Below are 20,789 nucleotides of genomic sequence, written 5' to 3'. Positions count from 1 at the left end.
ACAAGTCTATAAATAAATCTAGGAGTTGTTCTATGTGACTGCTGCTATCTTTGGCTACGCATAATTCATAAGTACCGTTATAATTACACTTATCATATTTATATAAGACACTAAGAAATGGCCTGTACAAGATCTTGGAAATTCGGCAATTAAACGTTGTATTCCTTTCAGTTTCTCAGACCACCTATTCTTTATCTGTTATGTTTACAACACCCAACGCAATGGTATCCTGACTATAGTACCCAATATCCCCCCTCCCCCACCCTGTCAGGCAGTTCTCTGGAACCCTTCCATGTCGTACCCTACAAAGGTCACCTGTGGTCCTCCCCCCAGACGAGAATTTTTCTCCCCCCTTCACCCCCCAAGGGCCCCGCCCTCCTCAGCCTACGATATTTCCCACGACACTTAACCCAGCTTCATATCCGCGTTTATCTTCTTGATTTAGAACCCGGCATGATTAGCTTGTGTGATCCACCCGATAACTCTGGCAAATCTATGCGAAAGCAATCCCGGCAAGTGACTGTTGGTTCTCCCCCTTTCATCGACCTATGTCATATGTCAAGTCAGTCGTGAAGACCTAGCCGGGTGGTCAATGGTGCCACGATACTGCTTAGTTGGCCGAGAATGTGCTGGGATTAGGCTCGAGTTAGTGGCTGCCGGTCCAGAATAGCACGCAGAGAGCTGGTTAAGGGCGTGGAATGACACATTAATGCATCGCGAATGTGCGAGATGATTGTCTTATTGTCTTTAATAGCTAGCGATAAGTATGAGTTCCTATAAGTTTTTGTTTCGTGATCACGCTGGCTGATTATATATATATATATATATATATATATATATATATATATATATATATATATATATATATATATATATAGGCCTATTTATATATATATCTATATATATATATATATTTCTCTTCTTGGAGACCATAGAAAACACCAAGCTGTAAGCGCGCCTCCTAGCAGCCCCCTCTCTTCCTCTCTAAGCATATCGCTACCACACCCACCCCCACATGGTGAGCTGTGGTTCACGCTAAATGTTTACAATCGTAGAGCCGGGTTTAGTGACGGATATTAGGGGCATATAATTTAGTTTGAAACGATTTCAAACTTAGGGGAGGTAACTAAGAGGAGGCTGCCTTCACGGGGGAGGGGGGGTAGGGGTTGGGGGAAAGGAGGGTTTTAGTGTTTTAAAGCAAATATTTTCAGTGACAGCATTCAAATTATGAATGACAGAAAAGTAGAAAATAAAGCAACTAAATAGCGGCGTATGATTCGTCGCGGGTCGGCACGTAATATATATATATATATATATATATATATATATATATATATATATATATATATATATATATATATATATATATATATATATATATATATATATATATATAAACTAACATTCGCAAATGAGGGAAATGGTCTGTTTTAAGAATTTTTAAACAGACTATACTCTCCGTTATTGTCTTCAAAGTTGAGAGGGTATTCAAATTGTAAATGGTTGGATGTGAAATAGCCAATCGGCTCTAGGTCCATGTTCCATTTTACGTCATGTGTTTATGGCCTGTTATTTCCTTATGTTCCATGTTACGTCATTTGTTTATGGCCCCTGTTCCATGTTACTTCATGGGGCTATGGCCACTTTCAGTCAATGGGACATCTCCGGCCGCCTAAGGTGTATTCAATGACATAGATGAGGCTTCTCTAATTGCGTGTAGAACCACATATTACCATAGATGCCGGGCTACTGTTACAATCCAACTGCATTAAGCCACAAATATGCCTTAGTAGACTAAGTCGGTTTTTTTTTCTTATTAAATTTTATTATTAAAACTACAATCTAAAAATTATATACCCGAAATGAATAACTTTGCAGGTAAAATGTCAAAGAAATTAAGTTAAAGAATCTTGATTCAAGTCGGAAGTTTAGTTAGAGATTATTGATTCAAATCGGAAGTTTAGCTAAAGATTCTTGACTTAAGTCGGAAATGTTGCTAGAAATTCTTGATTCAAGTCGGATTTTTGCTAAAGATTCTTGAATCTTGAATCAAGTCGGTAGGTTAGTTAAAGAATCTTGATTGGAGGCGGAAATTTAGCTGCATAATCTTTATTGGGGTCAGAAATTTAGCTACAGGATTTTCATTCGAGTCGGAAGTTTAGCTACAGAATCTTGATCCAAGCCGGACGTTTAGCTACAGAATCTTGATTCAAGTCGGAAGTTTAGCAAAAGATTCTTGATTCAAGTCGGAAGTTTAGCTACAGAATCTTGAATCAAGTCTTAAGTTCACCAGTCAACCGAACTGACCCGCCCCACGCCTGTCCGGCCATAACGTCGAGTGTTTGACACGTCGCTGTCCACTACATCACATCCCCACCCAGGGGCTCTTGTTTACATGGACATAAAAACATTCATCCACCAGATTACTCACACTCACACACACAAACACACACACACACACACACAAACACACACACACACACACACACAATCCCGTTGATACAAACACACAGCACAGACATAGACACGGTTTACCACTAGGAACTTACCAGCAATCTTATATTAGCTTTAGCTTATCAACGAAAACGTGCATAGATTGTTAAATATTATATATCACTGCGACTTACAACTTTTGTAATGAAGATACCAGATATAGAACTACTTCTTATAGACAGATATATTGACGTGAGTATAAAATAAACCGGGAGTGATCTCCCCTAAACTTTCTCGAATATTCTTATATAAAACAACAGGGGATGGGAACTCCATTTTAAATACTTAAAGTTTTTAAAATAGAATAAAATCTCGTAGAAAAAAGAATTGCACACCAAGTGAACGCCAAATGAATGTGCATAATAGTGCGCAATATTATTAGTTCTTTATAAATTTACATGCGTTTTTTGAGAAATCGGAAATAGCGTAAATTAGTACTTCCGGTAAACGGAAATTACTCAAAATTTGACAGAAGGTAGAGAATTAGATCTTTTACTTACATGTGAAATTTCATTTATCTATCTGAAACAATACTCCAGTTATAGGCTTTTGAAAAATTCAAAGTAGAAAAAGTACCACTTCCGGTTATCGGAAATCGCTCAAAAGTTGATCAGGATCTACGATTTTGATAAAATACTTATATATGAAATTTCATCAACCTAGCTGTAACGGTACTCAAGTTATCGTGTTTACACACAGACAGACACACAGACACACAGACACACAGACATACGGATAAGATTGCAAAATTATGTTTTTCCATATCAGTGAGGTGTAAAACGTCGAGATTTGTGAAAATCTCTTCTTTTTTTTTTGCACGATTACAAGACTTTCTCTATACGAGAAAGTAAAAAAGACAAGTACAATGGATCCGAAACCTCGACCATTCATCTAGAAAGTGTCGATGTGGCATCAATATGTGTGCAGGTGAGCTACTGCAAGTCGGTTTAGATAAGTGTCGTGATGTTGGGTGGCGGATATGTTAGATGGGAGTCGATAAATTTGTTACATCGTGTTGGGTGGGAGACATGATGTTAGCTGAGAGCCATGGTGTTAGATGAGAGCCATGATGTTAGATGAGAGCCATGATGTTAGATGAGAGCCATGATGTTAGATGAGAGCCATGATGTTAGATGAGAGCCTTGATGTTAGATGATAACCATGATTTTAGCTGAGAGCCATGATATTGGCTGAAAGCCATCATGTTAGCTGAGAGCCATGATGTTAGCTGAGAGCCATGATGTTAGCTGAGAGCCATGATATTGGCTGAAAGCCATCATGTTAGCTGAGAGCCATGATGTTAGATGGGTGTCAAAATGTTCACTGGGAGCCATGATGTCGGATAGGAACCATTAAGATGAATGATGAACAAGATACTTGTTCACCACTATTACCATATCAATAATTCGTCTTACATAACGCGCGTTTGCAAACACCCGATCGCTTCCTATCAGACAACTGTATCGAATGATTTCGCTACCTGTTTCAGCTGAGGCCACTCCAATGCCTACTCTCTCACCTGCCTTAGTTCATGCCCGAATCAAACAGAACTCAGTTTTAAATTTTTACCTGATAAGTGTTTCCGTTTATCAGTCTGACCGGAAATCAAGACGTGATTGTTTATCAAACTAAAAATAGCCACATCCGGAACAGCCAATTAAAAACGAGTTTATGGCGAGTAATTGTGGTGTGTTTTGACTGTGTGTCGAGTTCAATTTGTGTTCAAACGAGTGCATCTTAGAGCAGTTTAGAAGATAAGGAAAAAAAAACCTGACTTTTCCTAGCTTCCAGCTGTTGGTTTGATTGGCAATTCAAAATACCCGAAAAAAAAACGGAAGGTGTATAAACTACAACCAACTCGTAAAATAAATACACACGAAATGACGATTATGTTTAAAAAAAATTTCCATAACATACTTCAAAGAAAAATACCATGTCTTGAACACACAAGTTGTATTTCTCTAAACTTCTATCGAAAGTAAATATCTCATAGTTGATATACATCAAGGGGGCGGTGTGGCCTAGAGGTAGAGCGTTAGAAAGTCTCGAGTTCGAATCCATGTTCAGATCGACCCAGCTCTAATGGGTACCAACATCATGTTACTGAAAGAAAAGGTGGCTGAACATCGTGCTGACCACACTATCCCTTCATATGCCGAGGTCTCTGAAACAGATCAACTCTACTTCATCTGCCACATGTGTCTTAACACGAACGTTGCTGTTGATATACAACACAATTTTTAAAACAATTTCAACTTAATCAAGTAACTAGGTGTATCAAAGAGAAAATAAAAACCATGAAAAACAGATATATTGTGTGTTTTATATATATATATATATATATATATATATATATATATATATATATATATATATATATATATATATATACATATACATATACATATACATATACATATACATATATATACATATACATATATATATATATATATATATATATATATATATATATATACATATATATATATATATATATATATATATATATATATATATATATATATATATATACATATATATATATATACACACACGTAGATCTACAATTATTTAACAAACTGCTTTTATCTTTGTCTTCACACAAAGCAGAAAAACTAAATAAATACATTAAAATTCTCTACCACATTGTTATTACCGACAAATTAGCTCATTTAAATTTCACGAGTGTGGTCAAGTTTCAGTGTTATATACGAATGGTTGAAAATTATAAGAAGCTCTTTTTATTGTGTTCGCAGCTGAACTGTTTGTTTCGATCTATAAAGTGTATTCACGTTTCAGTCCTTCAGAAAAACGATTGCAGGGAATAAGAATTCAGTTTTATTATGTTCACATTTGTGGACGGAGTGGTCTAGCGATAGAGAGCTGGACTGCTAACCCGTTAGTCTCGAGTTCGAATCCGGGTTCTTGTCAGTAGACCGTCCCTGAGTCCACCCAACTCTGATGGGTACCTAACTGACGTTAGGGAAAGTAAAGGCGGCTGGGCATAGTGCTGACCACACTATCTCTTCATATGCCGAGGTCACAGAAACAAGTGAACTCTACTTCACTTGCCCCATAGACCGTCAGGTTTGAAAGGGAAACTTTTATGTTCACATATGAACTATTTGTTTATTTCGATCTAAAAAGTGTATTCATGTGTAAGTCCTTCAGACAAACGATTACAGAGAATAAGAATTTGGTTTCATTATGTTTACATTTTAACTATTTGTTGATTTCGATCTAAAAAGTGTTTTCACGTTTTAGTATAACAGACAAACAATTGCAGGGAATAAGAATTCGGTTTCATTATGTTCACATTTTAACACATCTCATCCAGGAAACCTTAAACTGCCCAACTTCTGATGTTCGCGCTTAAATTTTAACAGAAAACGGAAAATCAATAGCTATTACATTTCATTAGCGAGATCAAACGGATGTTTTATCGCTGAAAATTTCTTCAAATACATACATACATACAACAAATTATCGAATTAAAGCGAGTTTGTACAGGCAAACAACATACGTTCAATCAACAAGCACGCACGCCGCATCTTATCTTCATTTATATAAATTGAAACTAGACTTAAACAACGTTCACAAGGTGTTTTTAATGTTTTGTTTCTGTAACAATGAATGTTCAAAAATAAAAATTTTAAAATTATTGTTGTTAATAACAATCAAAAAGAGACACGAATGTTTTTTTTACCATAATGTCTGAATAGATTTAAAACGCCTTCTTTACATAATTTTAATATTGAAAGTGATATCACACAATATAATCGAGATGGGTTGCTCTCCCTAGCTAACAAGCCTTCACTCTATCCTGTCCGACCAGGGAGGTCGTAAACCTCGAAAAGTATATATATATATATATATATATATATATATATATATATATATATATATATATATATATATATATATATATATATATATATATATATATATATATATGTATATGTGTGTGTGTGTGTGTGAGCGTGTGTGTGTGAGCGTGTGTGTATGAGCGTGCGTGTGCGTGCGTGCGCGCGCGTGTGCGTGCGTGTGCGTATTGGGGGTCTATATATAGACTTGAATTATATATATGTATATATATATATATTTATATATATATATGTATATATATATATATATATATATATATATATATATATATATATATATATATATATATATATATATATATATATATATATATATATATATATATATATATATATATATATATATATATATGTATATATATATCTATATATATAAAGCAAAGTGGTCAGGTGCCCGATAGGGCACTTCCCGGCGCCGCAGGCGCGTCAAATTTGGCACGGTGGTGCCTTGGGGCCATAGAACACGGGGGCCGGTGACGGTTTGCCGAAAAGTCTACGGAGAGGGGGTCAAAACTGACCTCGACTGACCGGCGCCTTATATGGGCTATATTACGAAAAAAAATTTCCTCCGACGACCCCCCTTGAAATTTTGTGAGGTGGTAGGAGAACGCCTTGGGGTGTCCCAAAAAACTCGCCATGTCCGGGAAAATTCGTTAAATGGGTCAAAACTGACCAGTCGTATTTCCCTATATAATCTTTGTATTTGATGGGAAAAACAGAGGGTGATTTCAAAACGGATTTTAGGGCACTTACCGTCTTTAAATCTGGCTAATTTTTTGCATGCTCTAAGGTAAATGGCTTGACCTTTAGGGAAAACTGTCGGTTTCACTCAAAGCCCTCGACGAGGGCTAAAAAGTGACCGCGAGTGAAATTCTCTCTATATGAGCTCTATTACGAAAAAAAATTTCCTCCGACGACCCCCATTGAAATTTTGTGAGGTGGTAGGAGAACGCCTTGGGGTGTCCCAAAAAACTCGCCATGTCCGGGAAAATTCGTTAAACGGGTCAAAACTGACCAGTCGTATTTCCTTATATAATCTTTGTATTTTATGGGAAAAACAGAGGGTGATTTCAAAACGGATTTTAGGACATTTACCGTCTTTACATCTGGCTAATTTTTTGCATGATCTTAGGTAAATGGATTGACCTTTAGGGAAAACTGTCGGTTTCACTCAAAGCCTTCGACGAGGGCTAAAAGGTGACCGCGAGTGAAATTCTCTTTATATGAGCTCTATTACGAAAACAAATTTCCTCCGACGACCCCCCTTGAAATTTTGTGAGGTGGTAGGAGAACGCCTTGGGGTGTCCCAAAAAACTCGCCATGTCCGGGAAAATTCGCTAAATGGGTCAAAACTGACCAGTCGTATTTCCTTATATAATCTTTGTATTTTATGGGAAAAACAGAGGGTGATTTCAAAACGGATTTTAGGGCACTTACCGTCTTTACATCTGGCTAATTTTTTGCATGCTCTAAGGTAAATGGATTGACCTTTCGGGAAAACTGTCGGTTTCACTCAAAGCCCTCGACGAGGGCTAAAAAGTGACCGCGAGTGAAATTCTCTTTATATGAGCTCTATTACGAAAAAAAATTTCCTCCGACGACCCCCCTTGAAATTTTGTGAGGTGGTAGGAGAACGCCTTGGCATGTCCCAAAAAACTCGCCATGTCCGGGAAAATTCGTTAAATGGGTCAAAACTGACCAGTCGTATTTCACTATATAATCTTTGTATTTTATGGGAAAAAACAGAGGGTGATTTCAAAACGGATTTTAGGGCACTTACCGTCTTTACATCTGGCTAATTTTTTGCATGCTCTAAGGTAAATGGCTTGACCTTTAGGGAAAACTGTCGGTTTCACTCAAAGCCCTCGACGAGGGCTAAAAAGTGACCGCGAGTGAAATTCTCTTTATATGAGCTCTATTACGAAACAAATTTTCCTCCGACGACCCCCCTTGAAATTTTGTGAGGTGGTAGGAGAACGCCTTGGGATGTCCAAAAAAACTCGCCATGTCCGGGAAAATTCGTTAAATGGGTAAAAACTGACCAGTCGTATTTCACCATATAATCTTTGTATTTTATGCGAAAAACAGAGGGTGATTTCAAAACGGATTTTAGGGCACTTACCGTCTTTACATCTGGCTAATTTTTTGCATGCTCTTAGGTAAATGGCTTGACCTTTCGGGAAAACTGTGGGTTTCACTCAAAGCCCTCGAAGAGGGCTAAAAGGTGACCGCGAGTGAAATTCTCTTTATATGAGCTCTATTACGAAAAAAAATTTCCTCCGACGACCCTCCTTGAAATTTTGTGAGTTGGTAGGAGAACGCCTTGGGGTGTCCCAAAAAACTCGCCATGTCCGGGAAAATTCGTTAAATGGGTCAAAACTGACCAGTCGTATTTCCCTATATAATCTTTGTATTTTATGGGAAAAACAGAGGGTGATTTCAAAACGGATTTTAGGGCACTTACCGTCTTTACATCTGGCTAATTTTTTGCATGCTTTTAGGTAAATGGCTTGACCTTTAGGGAAAACTGTGGGTTTCACTCAAAGCCCTCGACGAGGGCTAAAAAGTGACCGCGAGTGAAATTCTCTTTATATGAGCTCTATTACGAAAAAAAATTTCCTCCGACGACCCCCCTTGAAATTTTGTGAGGTGGTAGGAGAACGCCTTGGGGTGTCCCAAAAAACTCGCCATGTCCGGGAAAATTCGTTAAATGGGTCAAAACTGACCAGTCGTATTTCACTATATAATCTTTGTATTTTATGGGAAAAACAGGGTGATTTCAAAACGGATTTTAGGGCATTTACCGTCTATACATCTGGCTAATTTTTTGCATGATCTTAGGTAAATGGCTTGACCTTTAGGTAAAACTGTCGGTTTCACTCAAAGCCTTCGACGAGGGCTAAAAAGTGACCGCGAGTGAAATTCTCTTTATATGAGCTCTATTACGAAAAAAAATGTCCTCCGACGACCCCCCTTGAAATTTTGTGAGGTGGTAGGAGAACGCCTTGGGGTGTCCCAAAAAACTCGCCATGTCCGGGAAAATTCGTTAAATGGGTCAATACTGACCAGTCGTATTTCCCTATATTGTCTTTGTATTTTATGGAAAAAACAGAGGGTAATTTGAAAACGGATTTTAGGACACTTACCCTCTTTACATCTGACTAATTTTTTGTATACACCTCAAAAGCTGACTACGCCGTATGGAAAACTGTTGGTCAGACTTATAGCCCTCTTAGAGGGCTAAAAATGACCGCGAGTGAAATTCTCATTATACAAGATTTGATCATTTGGTCTTTGAACAGGGGAGGTAACTTTTTAATGTAATAATTTTTAAATATTTTGTATACTCTTTTTAAGAAAAAAACAAAAATCATAAAGTATAGCATTGTTTTAAATAAATATTTTTTTACGAATTAAGTTTTGCATTGAACTGTAATTGTATAAATTAATTGCGAAAGTAATTTATTATAATATTTGATTGATAATATTAAGAAAACCCTTGAGGTTCTAATAACCGTACAAGTAATAAGTTTGCGAGTATTCCATTGATTATGTGAGTGACATTAAATTACTCCACTGTAAAAATTTAGGCCCTAAGCATTTAAGATAGCAGCCAATCACCTATTAATTAATCATTCAATTCCCCAACTTTTTTGAAAACCTAAGCGAAGCTAGGCAGTATGCCTAGTATATATATATATTAAAACATCGTTCAAAAGACTTATATTCAATACTTTAAAGACAGCCGGCCCCTCCCCGTCCGCCTACGTTACGACAGAGCCTGCACCACAAAGCGTATAGCGAGGCCATCATTACCAGCAGCCCATAGCCCGTAAACCAACACGGAACAAACGTAATAAGCTTTATCTACCAGCGTCTGTTGTGAAAGCCTGGCAAATTGTGTTTTATAGCTGAACTACAGAAAAAACAAACTCTTAAGACGGAGTGAGAAGATAAAAGCTAAGCATTTAAAAGAGAATTAAATCTATTTTATTTTAAAAGAAGAAACGATCTTTATCGGACAAACGCGAGGGCGGTTTTCAACACGCATTGTCTCGTTATCAGCCGAAGGTAGATGTTTAAAGTGTAGTCTTGTTTCCTAATGACATTAATGAGAAAATGGTTTCTTAATTTGCAATACGTTATTTCTTCTTTAATCGTAAATCTTCTTTGAAATAAAATAATATGATTAATAAGCGATTTAGGCACGATTAGTGTAAAAGCTATACCTTTAAAAGTGTAAATGTCAAAAAGTTTGTAAGCTTTTGCAAGAATTTTTTACATTGACTTTTTTTTTTAGTTTTGTGTGCGCGTGTATGTGTGTGCGTGTGTGTGTTTGAGTGCAGAAATATACATTTGGAGTCGTGAATGTTATCAAAAAAGATTTCGATATTTCCGAAATCTCTTTCTTTATCAATCTATAATAATTTGGTTTTTTTTTACACAGATTGTAATTAAGATTTTAAGGGTACATTTTTTCCATAAACCTGTTTAGTTTTTGTCATTGGTTAAGGGGGGGGGGGGGGGGCACTTGAATATCCGGGGGTGGGGGTGCTGACACTGGTTATAGTATATAATTTGTATATAATATATATATATATATATATATAATATTCTATTTCCTTCGAGGAGGGAGGAGGTTTCTTGAAGTGGTGCCTGAAATTGCAAACGTGCATATATATATATATATATATATATATATATATATATATATATATATATATATATATATATATATATATATATATATATATATATATATATATATATATATATATATATATATATATATATATATATATACATATATATATATACATATATATATATACATATATATATATATATATATATATATATATATATATATATATATATATATATATATATATATATATATATTCTTTTACGACAAGTAAAAGTCAGTGAGTAATTGGTCCCATGATTGAGTTGAAATGAAAACCTCCCCCTGGGGTGTACAGAAACCAGATGCTGCCTTCTGCAAGTACCGTGGTCGAGTGGCAGCACACACACCTGGGACCGGGCCGGCGCAGACATGAAACATTAGCTCACGTCAATTAACGTCTAAACCTGAAGGTGAGCAGCCATCAGCCTTCAAGCGCGCGTGTAAAACGTGTGCGCCAGGCACCGGCTTGATTGTTTAGGGATTCGGGAGATTACTCCCATCTGTAATTAACAAAAAAAAGTTGTTTCCCTTGAGATTCTAAACATTTTTTTTTCCTAAACACCTTGATTAATTAATTTCGGCAAGTTAGCACGTATTTAATTTCTAATTAAACTTACGTTTGAAAAAAAAAAGAAAATAAAATTAAAATGTCTATTAAGTTTAAGTTTGTAAAAACCTAATGAGATAAGTAATTAATTGTTCTAGCAGGAAGCAAGACGTTTAAACATGTAGTCTGATGATATACAACACACATATGTATTATATATAACAATATGTTTTGATTTTAGGTAATAAAACTGATGATATACCACAAATATATTTGAATATATATAACAAACACGATTGATGATACATAACAGATACAGTTGAAGATATACAGCAGAAATGGATGATAATATAAAGCAGTATACTCATGTGGATGTCTTTTTACAAACCTTTGACACAATTGTGCTGTATTCGATTTCCAAGTGTTTTTTTTTAGATTGAAGAAAGACCGCAATGTTACCGAACACACAACGCAGGGCATTAACGCCCAGAATTACTGTTTCATTTAATAGAGGTATACGAATAATCAATCAAAAAGCTAAAATTATAAAACCAAAATTTACATGTAAATTACTCAACTGTAAAAGTAATTATTTTGATATTAAAAGAAGCACGTAGTTTGATAAATTTTCTTGTACGCCACGTATATGTAATCAGCTAACATATTTCTCTTGGTAAGTTTTTCATCCTGTCCTTTTTTGGCCCTGTCCTATTTTGGCCCTGTCCTATTTTGGCCCTGTCCTATTTTGGCCCTGGCCTATTTTGGTCCTGTTCTCTTTTGGTCCTGTCCTGTTTTAGTCCTGTACAGTTTTTGTCCTTTACAATTTCGGTCCTTTAGTAATTTTTGCCCGTACAAGTGGTATCTGTGCCAGTATTGGATTGACGAAAATCTGGCCAAAACATTAAGATAAAGCTAAACATAACCTAACTTTAAATTTGGCGATGACGTCCACTTTAACAAACAAAAAACCTCTGAAAGTTGCAGGTAAACTTTATCTAAATCATCACCAGATACGTACAGTCGTGGATGAGTTAAAGCTTATGGAATGTTCGACGTTAGGAAGGTATGAACCAGGAAACTGAAAAACATCACCGGAAAATATCCACCCCCTCGGTAACGGATACTAGGAACTGGTGTATCCGTGGTCTAAACCACGAGACTTAAGCGAGCCACAACAGGATCAGACAGGCAACTACTAGCAGCTGACCCAACTCTCTCGTGGTCTTGCGACTGAGCCAAGAGGAACAATTCGGTTAAATTAACGATGATCTCGATAAGGCAATGATAGACACAGAGAGACATATATAAGCATAATAAACTTTAAAATATACAATTATTTTTATAGACGTAGGCCTACTTATGTTTGTATAGCTGTATTTAAAATAACGCAAAAATAATTGTACATTATTTCAACACAGCCTTGATAAACCTAACTAAGGCTTGTTGAACACGAAACATTTTTTTATATAATAACAACACTCCGACGGCACTAGAATAAAAAAAAATAGAACCCTGTTGATTGAGACGAGAAAGAAAAAAAAGAAGAAAATAAGCTTATTTGTCAATTTTCTCAGCACATAAGACCAGACATTAAGTTCAGATGAAATGATGGCAAGCCTCGCTCAAACCGCAATGGAGAATATTACATTGATCAAATCAAACTGTTCCAGGGCAGAAAATTAACAGCTTTCGCTGTGTTTTTTAGCATGACATCGCGAGCCGAGCGGGCCTCCCTCCCCCTTGCCCCATCGTTCACCTCCAATAGAATTGTATCAAGATTTATTCTGGAAGAGTTATTCCTCTCTTCCGCTGACAGACCGTTCGAACGGGCAAGACCGTCCTTCTGGATTTGAGAATTGAATTAAAGGGAACGAGTCTCGTTCCGTTTGTTACATCTGAAGGCTTGGGGGGCTGAGTGTTCGCGTTTAGCCCGGGCTCGGTGTCTAAAGCCACAGTCTCTTTCTCGATTGACGAATTTGAGTTGCTTTTGGGGGGGGGGGGGGGGGGGGAGGGTCCATTTCGGCTAGATCGCGGTGGCTCAATACTTTTTAAAATTGTACCGGTTGTGTTACGGAACCAGAGTTTCCCTCCTCCCCCCCCCCTTATAAAGTCTACCGCCCCCCCCCCCCAAGAGAATTTATATTAAAAAATATATATACTTTTACGAATGTCCAATCCCCCCTCCCCCCGAAAATTTAGTCCGCCCCCTAGCCCGGAAAAAATCAAGTGCCCCTCTCCCCTCTCCCCCCCCCCCCCCCCCGAAGAAAGTCTACCGGCCCCCTCCCACCTACCCCCCCCCCCCCCCCCCATAATAAAATTTATATAAAAATATATTCTTTTACGAATGTCGACCCACCCCCCCAACGGAAAATTTGGAAAATTTAGTTCGCCCCCCTCTCCCCGAAAATATCAAGTGCCCCCCCCCCTGAGAAAAAGTCTGAAAGAAACACTGTACATAACGGGTTCCCAAACTATCGTCGCGACCCTCAGGTTTATATTGGGGGTCGCGGGTTACTTGTTTTTTTTTATATATATAAAAAGGTCGCTACTCGAAAAGGTTTTGAAAATCAGTGATCTATAGTATAAGGATGTGAGAAATAGGCGGGGTGGGGTAGATACAGACATAATATCGAGGAGGGGACGGCTGAAGAAGTTATAGTATCAATTATCAGATCATATTCAAATTGTGTAGCAAACTAAAGATCGAAAAGGTAATGAAATATTACTATAAACGGGTTTATTGTAGGAAAACGATTACAGTAAAGTGTCATGTTTAGTACGTAGTAAACCGATGCAGTCGGTGATTGTTTGATGCTAAACTAAAATACAAAAGCTAACATTTATTATTGAAGCGGTTAGAATTCATCCAATGACATACTAAAATACAAAAGCTAACATTTATTATTGAACCGGTTAGGATTTATCCAATGACATCATTGTTTTTTTTTTAAACGTATGATATCGTTTACTTTATTCTAATGTCTAAACTGTGTCTACCTCTATTCAAACAACGTGTAATGGATGTTGAACAGCCATACTTTGATACCCCGTTTTCTCTCCCTTTAGCACCACTTTGACCCCTCCCCCCCCCCCCCCCCCCCCCACTCCCACAACCCCACCCCCGCTTCGTCTAGGCAACAAATGGTTTTTGTAAACCAAAAAAAAAGTGAAAGCTAAAGGAACGAATTAAAAGGACTATTAAAATCAATAAACACAGCTTAAAAACCACCATCAGTTTATTTTTGGGGGAGATTTTTACACGAAGCTGGTGTCAGGTCCGGAGACAGATAAAACATTCACGTCTGTAGGTCACCAACATTACAAACGTATGGTGACATACAAACACTAAGCTACAAACATTACAAACTTATGGTAACAGTTAAACATTTAGCTACAAACATTACAAGCAAACGGTGACATACAAACACTAAGCTACAAACATTACAAACTTATGGTGGCAGTTGAACATTAAGCTACAATCATTACAAACTTATGGTGACATACAAACATTTAGCTACAAACATTATGAACGTGTGTGACATTCGAATACTTAGATACACATATTACAAACTTATGGTGACATACAAACACTTAGCTACAAACATTACAAACTTATGGTGACATACAAACACTTAGATACAAACATTACAAACTTATGGTGACATACAAACACTTAGATACAAACATTACAAACTTATGGTGGCAGTTGAACATTAAGCTACAAACATTACAAACTTATGGTGGCAGTTGAACACTAAGCTACAAACATTACAAACTTATGGTGACATACAAACACTTAGCTACAAACATTACAAACTTATGGTGACAGTTAAATACTAAGCTACAAACATTACAAACGTCTGGTGACATACAAACACTTAGCTACAAACATTACAAACTTATGGTGACATACAAAGACTTAGATACAAACACTACAAACGTATGGTGATATACAAACATTTAGCTACAAACATTACAAACGTATGGTGATATACAAACACTTAGCTACAAACATTACAAACGTATGGTGACATACAAACACTTAGATACAAACATTACAAACTTATGGTGGCAGTTGAACATTAAGCTACAAACATTACAAACTTATGGTGACATACAAACACTTAGATACAAACATTACAAACTTATGGTGACATACAAACACTTAGATACAAACATTACAAACTTATGGTGGCAGTTGAACATTAAGCTACAAACATTACAAACTTATGGTGACATACAAACACTTAGCTACAAACATTACAAACTTATGGTGACAGTTAAATACTAAGCTACAAACATTACAAACGTATGGTGACATACAAAGACTTAGATACAAACACTACAAACGTATGGTGATATACAAACATTTAGCTACAAACATTACAAACGTATGGTGATATACAAACACTTAGCTACAAACATTACAAACGTATGGTGACATACAAACACTTAGCTACAAACATTACAATCGTATGGCGACATACAAACACTTAGGTTCAAAAGTATGTGACATTCGAATACTTAGCTATAAACATTACAAACTTATGGTGACATACAAACATTTACCTACAAACATTAAAAGCCAACAGTGACAGTCGCACACTTAGTTACAAACATTACAAACGTATGGTGACATACAAACACTTAGCTACACACATTACAAACTTATGTCGTGACGGGAACAACCACAATTAACTGCTAAGCATTGCACAACAGTGTCAGACTAATACTTAGCTGCAAACATCAAAACTTCCACAAAGAGTTAATAATCATTTTTAAAATGCTAATCTAATTTATTATGTTAATATTTACAAGCAAATAAAGAACTGAGACAAAGTTAACCGCTTGAAACGAGTTAAAGTGTGCCAAGCCTTCATTGCTTGCGGATGTTTTATACTGTGTGATTTACTTGCCTGTGATATTATATTTAATGACTATCATTAACGTTTTATAGAAAGATGCTAGTAATGCGTGCTGTATAGGGAATCTATCACGGTGGCGGGGGGGGGGGGGGGGTATTATCAAAACACTTAAATAGCAATAGATCCACCCACTCCCACTCTCAGTGTGTCTCTCTCGTTGCCTCTTTCGTTCTCTTTTTCTCTCATTCTTTCTCTTCATTTCTCCTTCTATACCTCTGTCTGAATCTCTCTTCTCCTTTAAGGTTTTATCACATAATGAATTAGGACTTTGTAATTGGGAAAGAAAAAAACATCTGTTGAAAGAACACACATTATGGTATTACAGAAGAATGCATATATTTTAATCTCAGCCTAATATTTTTTTGCTTCCCTAGTTAGTACTAATACTGTAGCTCGCCTATATTTTTTTTAGTCATCTTGTCAGTTTGAACATTACAGCAAGGGAGATAAGCGGTGATCCCATTTCCAAGTCAATGTACCAGGACAAAGCAAGCGAACAATCCCATCACGATTAGCTAGTGTAGGCTTTCACTATCGGTTCTTCGTGTGTTTTCTACTGCGTCGGTCGGTCGCGAGTTCCAGGTTCTAAACAAAACAAAACTGTTTACAGACTGTTTGTCTATGTTACTGAGATAACTTCAAACTAGGTGAATTTTGACGAGCTTTTCTTTAGGTCATGAAGTCTGTGTGTTTGTTGTTTACGTTTTGTAACTCTATTTCATCCGTTTATATTAGGGCAGTTTCTTTTTAATTTTGTATATGGGTGTATTTCCGATATCAGCGCACGAAATGCTAATTAATTTTTAATCAATTTTATATCAAATTAGCCAAAAAAATTGAAATAAAAAATTACTCAATAAAATAACAAGCGAGAAATGTTTGACAGGCGAAGTGAAGAGAGGCGTCGGTCGTTTAAGAAATTTTTTTAATCTAGTTTAGCAAACACTGCTTTTAATAGTCTAGGGTGCAATAAAAACCGTCAAATTTAACGTTTCTTAAAGTTGTTTTAGTTATTTTCAGCATATGGCCAAAACACAAAAGTATGACTGACTTAAGGTAATGGTGTAGGCAAGTCATATTTTAAAATTGTTATATCCAGTGTCTTGATTTAGACAGCGAGGTGTTTTCGATGCAGAATTTATATTCTGCTAAAGTCACTCTAACCTTCATCCTAACTCTGACATTATCCCAAACTCAAATCCTATTCCTGTCACTATCCGTAAGTATACGAGAACATATCCCTTATCGTAACAATATAAGTGACCAGATATGAAAAAAATAATTAGTGGACCTACATACGATATTGTATCATCATGTACGTGATTTATACAGGTCTACTCTATTTGGTGTCTAGGCTTAGACCAGGTCATTCTATAACAGTCTGTTTTCCAGACTATTTAACATTAGGTCATCTAAGTTGGTACATTGAATATATATATATATATATATATATATATATATATATATATATATATATATATATATATATAACATTATCTTCTCCGTAGAAATTAAAAACTCGGTTTGGAATAATTGGTTGTGGAGGATACACTCACATACACTCACATATTTTACATATATATATATATATATATATATATATATATATATATATATATATATATATATATATATATATATATATATATATATATATATATATATATATATATATATTATATATATATATATATATATATATATATATATATATATATATATATATATATATATATATATATATATATATATATATATATATATATATATATATATTTTTTTTTTTTTTATATATATATATATACAACAAAGAATGAAAAAATTTCAGTTATAAACACATGAACCGCCAGTGACATATTTTTAAAATTCGGCTAAAATAACTTTGATCCTGCCACAACCACCGGTCCAATTAATTTTCAGGTTGGCTGGAAATTCAATTACATTTTTTTTCTTTTTATTAATTCGTTGAATTCCTTAAGTAAACTATTCGTGTCTAGAAATAAAATACTGAATTTTAAAAAAAAAATACAACCCTTAATAAAAACACAGCATATCCTTTTTCAACTACATGTTATGGATGGAATAACTTTCTGGTTTAAAAACTTACTGACACACCTGCATTGTATTATATTGAACTCAGTTTACTACGATTTTGGTAGATCGTTCTACAAAACTAATTAGTTGCATGTTAGTTATACACAGTGTTTCTTCCAGACTTTTTTCTCCGGGGGGAGGCACTTGATATTTTCGAGCGGGCGGTCTACATTTTCCGGAGGGGGGGGGGGGGGCGACACTAGTAAAAGTATATGTTTACTATATAAATTCCATCTCGTTCGTGGGGGGGGGGGGGGGGGGGGGGGCTGTAGACTTTCTTTGGGGGAAGAATCTCTGGTTATACACAGGTTATGCAAAGCAACCTAGTAAATGCGAGTGTTCTCCCCTGCCGAATCCCATCCTTACAGTGTCTATACTTCTTGGCTTTCATCAGCTGAAACTTTAAATTCATACTTTTTTTTCACACTTTATAATTTGATCTGAATTTTTCTTTATTTCTCTATTTCGTCTGTCTTGTCATTTTTATGTCTAAAAAATAAATTCCTTATCAGTTTCAGATCTTAATGAAGCTCATTTCCTAATCATCATGAATGCTAAATTCCTAAAGAAAAAAGGAACAACGGAATTTTAAAATATCAGCACACAAATAATGATGCAGTGTCATTTGACTGCATTTCTCAACACACTGCCGAACATCGAAATTGCTGAAATTGTATACTCTATCACAATTTTAATGGTCTATGGTGGCGCCCTATTTTATTTTGAAAAAAAAAAACTAACAAATACACCAATACAAATACATATATTTTAATAAAGTTTAAACCCACACGGTACCCCAGAGGCGTAGCGAACCCTCCCGGCGCCCGGGGGACAAACTTTCAATTTGGCGCCCACCCCCCCCAAATATTTTTTATATTTATAATTCAAAATAGCAGCTAACATTACCGCCCCTAGGGTCGGCACTCGGGGACATATGCACCCCCCCCCGTCGCTACGCCACTACCCGCAAAACATCATCTTTTCTATGTTTGGATATTTTGTGTCTAAAATTTAAAAACCGTGGTTTAATAAAGGTATAATGGGCGTCGCTCGGTCTAATGAGAAGGAAGGGGTTGTGGGGTAGGGGGGGCGGCTGTTTGATTGTTGTGACATGCTACGTGGTGGTAGGTTTGGGAGTGGGGGAGGGGAACTTCAATACACTACGTACTAGATGGGGTAGGGCGTTAAAGAAATATGAAGTAACATGTGCAGGGGTTGTAACTCTTACAAATAAATCTGATGTTTGAGCGGGTCGAGAATAACTTTGTACGGTTTTAATAGATGACGCCTACGGCAAAGGAGTGGGGGGGGGGGGGGGAGTAAAGATATTTTTTTTTAAAAAGCTCGATACAGTTACCACTATTTTCCACAAACATTATATAATTTATCCGGTCGGAAAACAGAGCAAAACTATAAACAAAGCCTTACGTTGTTTTTGTCAATTGCATGAATTAATTTTTATTAGACATAAAATATAATCAATGAAAGAGATGAAAGAAATGAAACACTAACAGTACACTAATATCTTCCTCCCTAACACTCATATCTTCCTCCCTAACACTCATATCTTCCTCTTGTCTAAAATCTTCACTAAAAATCTTCCTCCCTAACACTCATATCTTCCTCTTGTCTAAAATCTTCACTAAAAATCTTCCTTCCTAACACTCATATCTTCTAAAACTCGTGAAATTTTTATTTCTTCCTTTTATCTTTAAGACTCCTCCAATATTTCCTCATACTTTTCCCTATCCCTCCCCCCCCCCCCCATCCCACACACACAACCATTCACCCCAGGACACAAAATCCCCAAACCGGAAGTGTGTGTTCAGGTGTGAACGCCATGTTTACAGGTAGTGGAGCCAATTCTACACTTGGACACGCAGACAGCGACGGAATAAACCCACAGCTACCTGTAAGCTTATTATGTGGCAGCACAACTCCGATTTATAGATTTTCTTCAAGGCATCTCAGATGTTACATTTTCTAAGGTAGATATTGGGTATAGGGGAAGGGGGGGAGTTGACGGTTGGGGGGAGGGGATGAGGATCGATGAAAAAAAAAAGTATGATTGAACATAACCTTAAGACAAAGATGCGAAACGAAAGAAAGCTGAACCAATATATTCTCCGTGACGTCGGTAACTATATGTCGCGCGG

General features: G+C 36.3%; 1 protein-coding gene across 1 annotated transcript in view; it reads right to left on the bottom strand.

The window, feature by feature from the left end:
- The window catches only part of LOC131943419 (gliomedin), a 99,559-nt gene that overhangs the window by 55,820 nt on the left and 22,950 nt on the right, over nucleotides 1–20,789 (bottom strand). The window lies entirely within an intron of this gene.

Source organism: Physella acuta, unplaced genomic scaffold (assembly GCF_028476545.2).
Source record: "Physella acuta isolate Inbredline_101_S28 unplaced genomic scaffold, ASM2847654v3 ptg000455l, whole genome shotgun sequence".
NCBI classification, from domain to species: domain Eukaryota; kingdom Metazoa; phylum Mollusca; class Gastropoda; family Physidae; genus Physella; species Physella acuta.
Note: the sequence above shows the minus strand (reverse complement) of the source record. Positions and strands in the feature narration are given on the sequence as shown.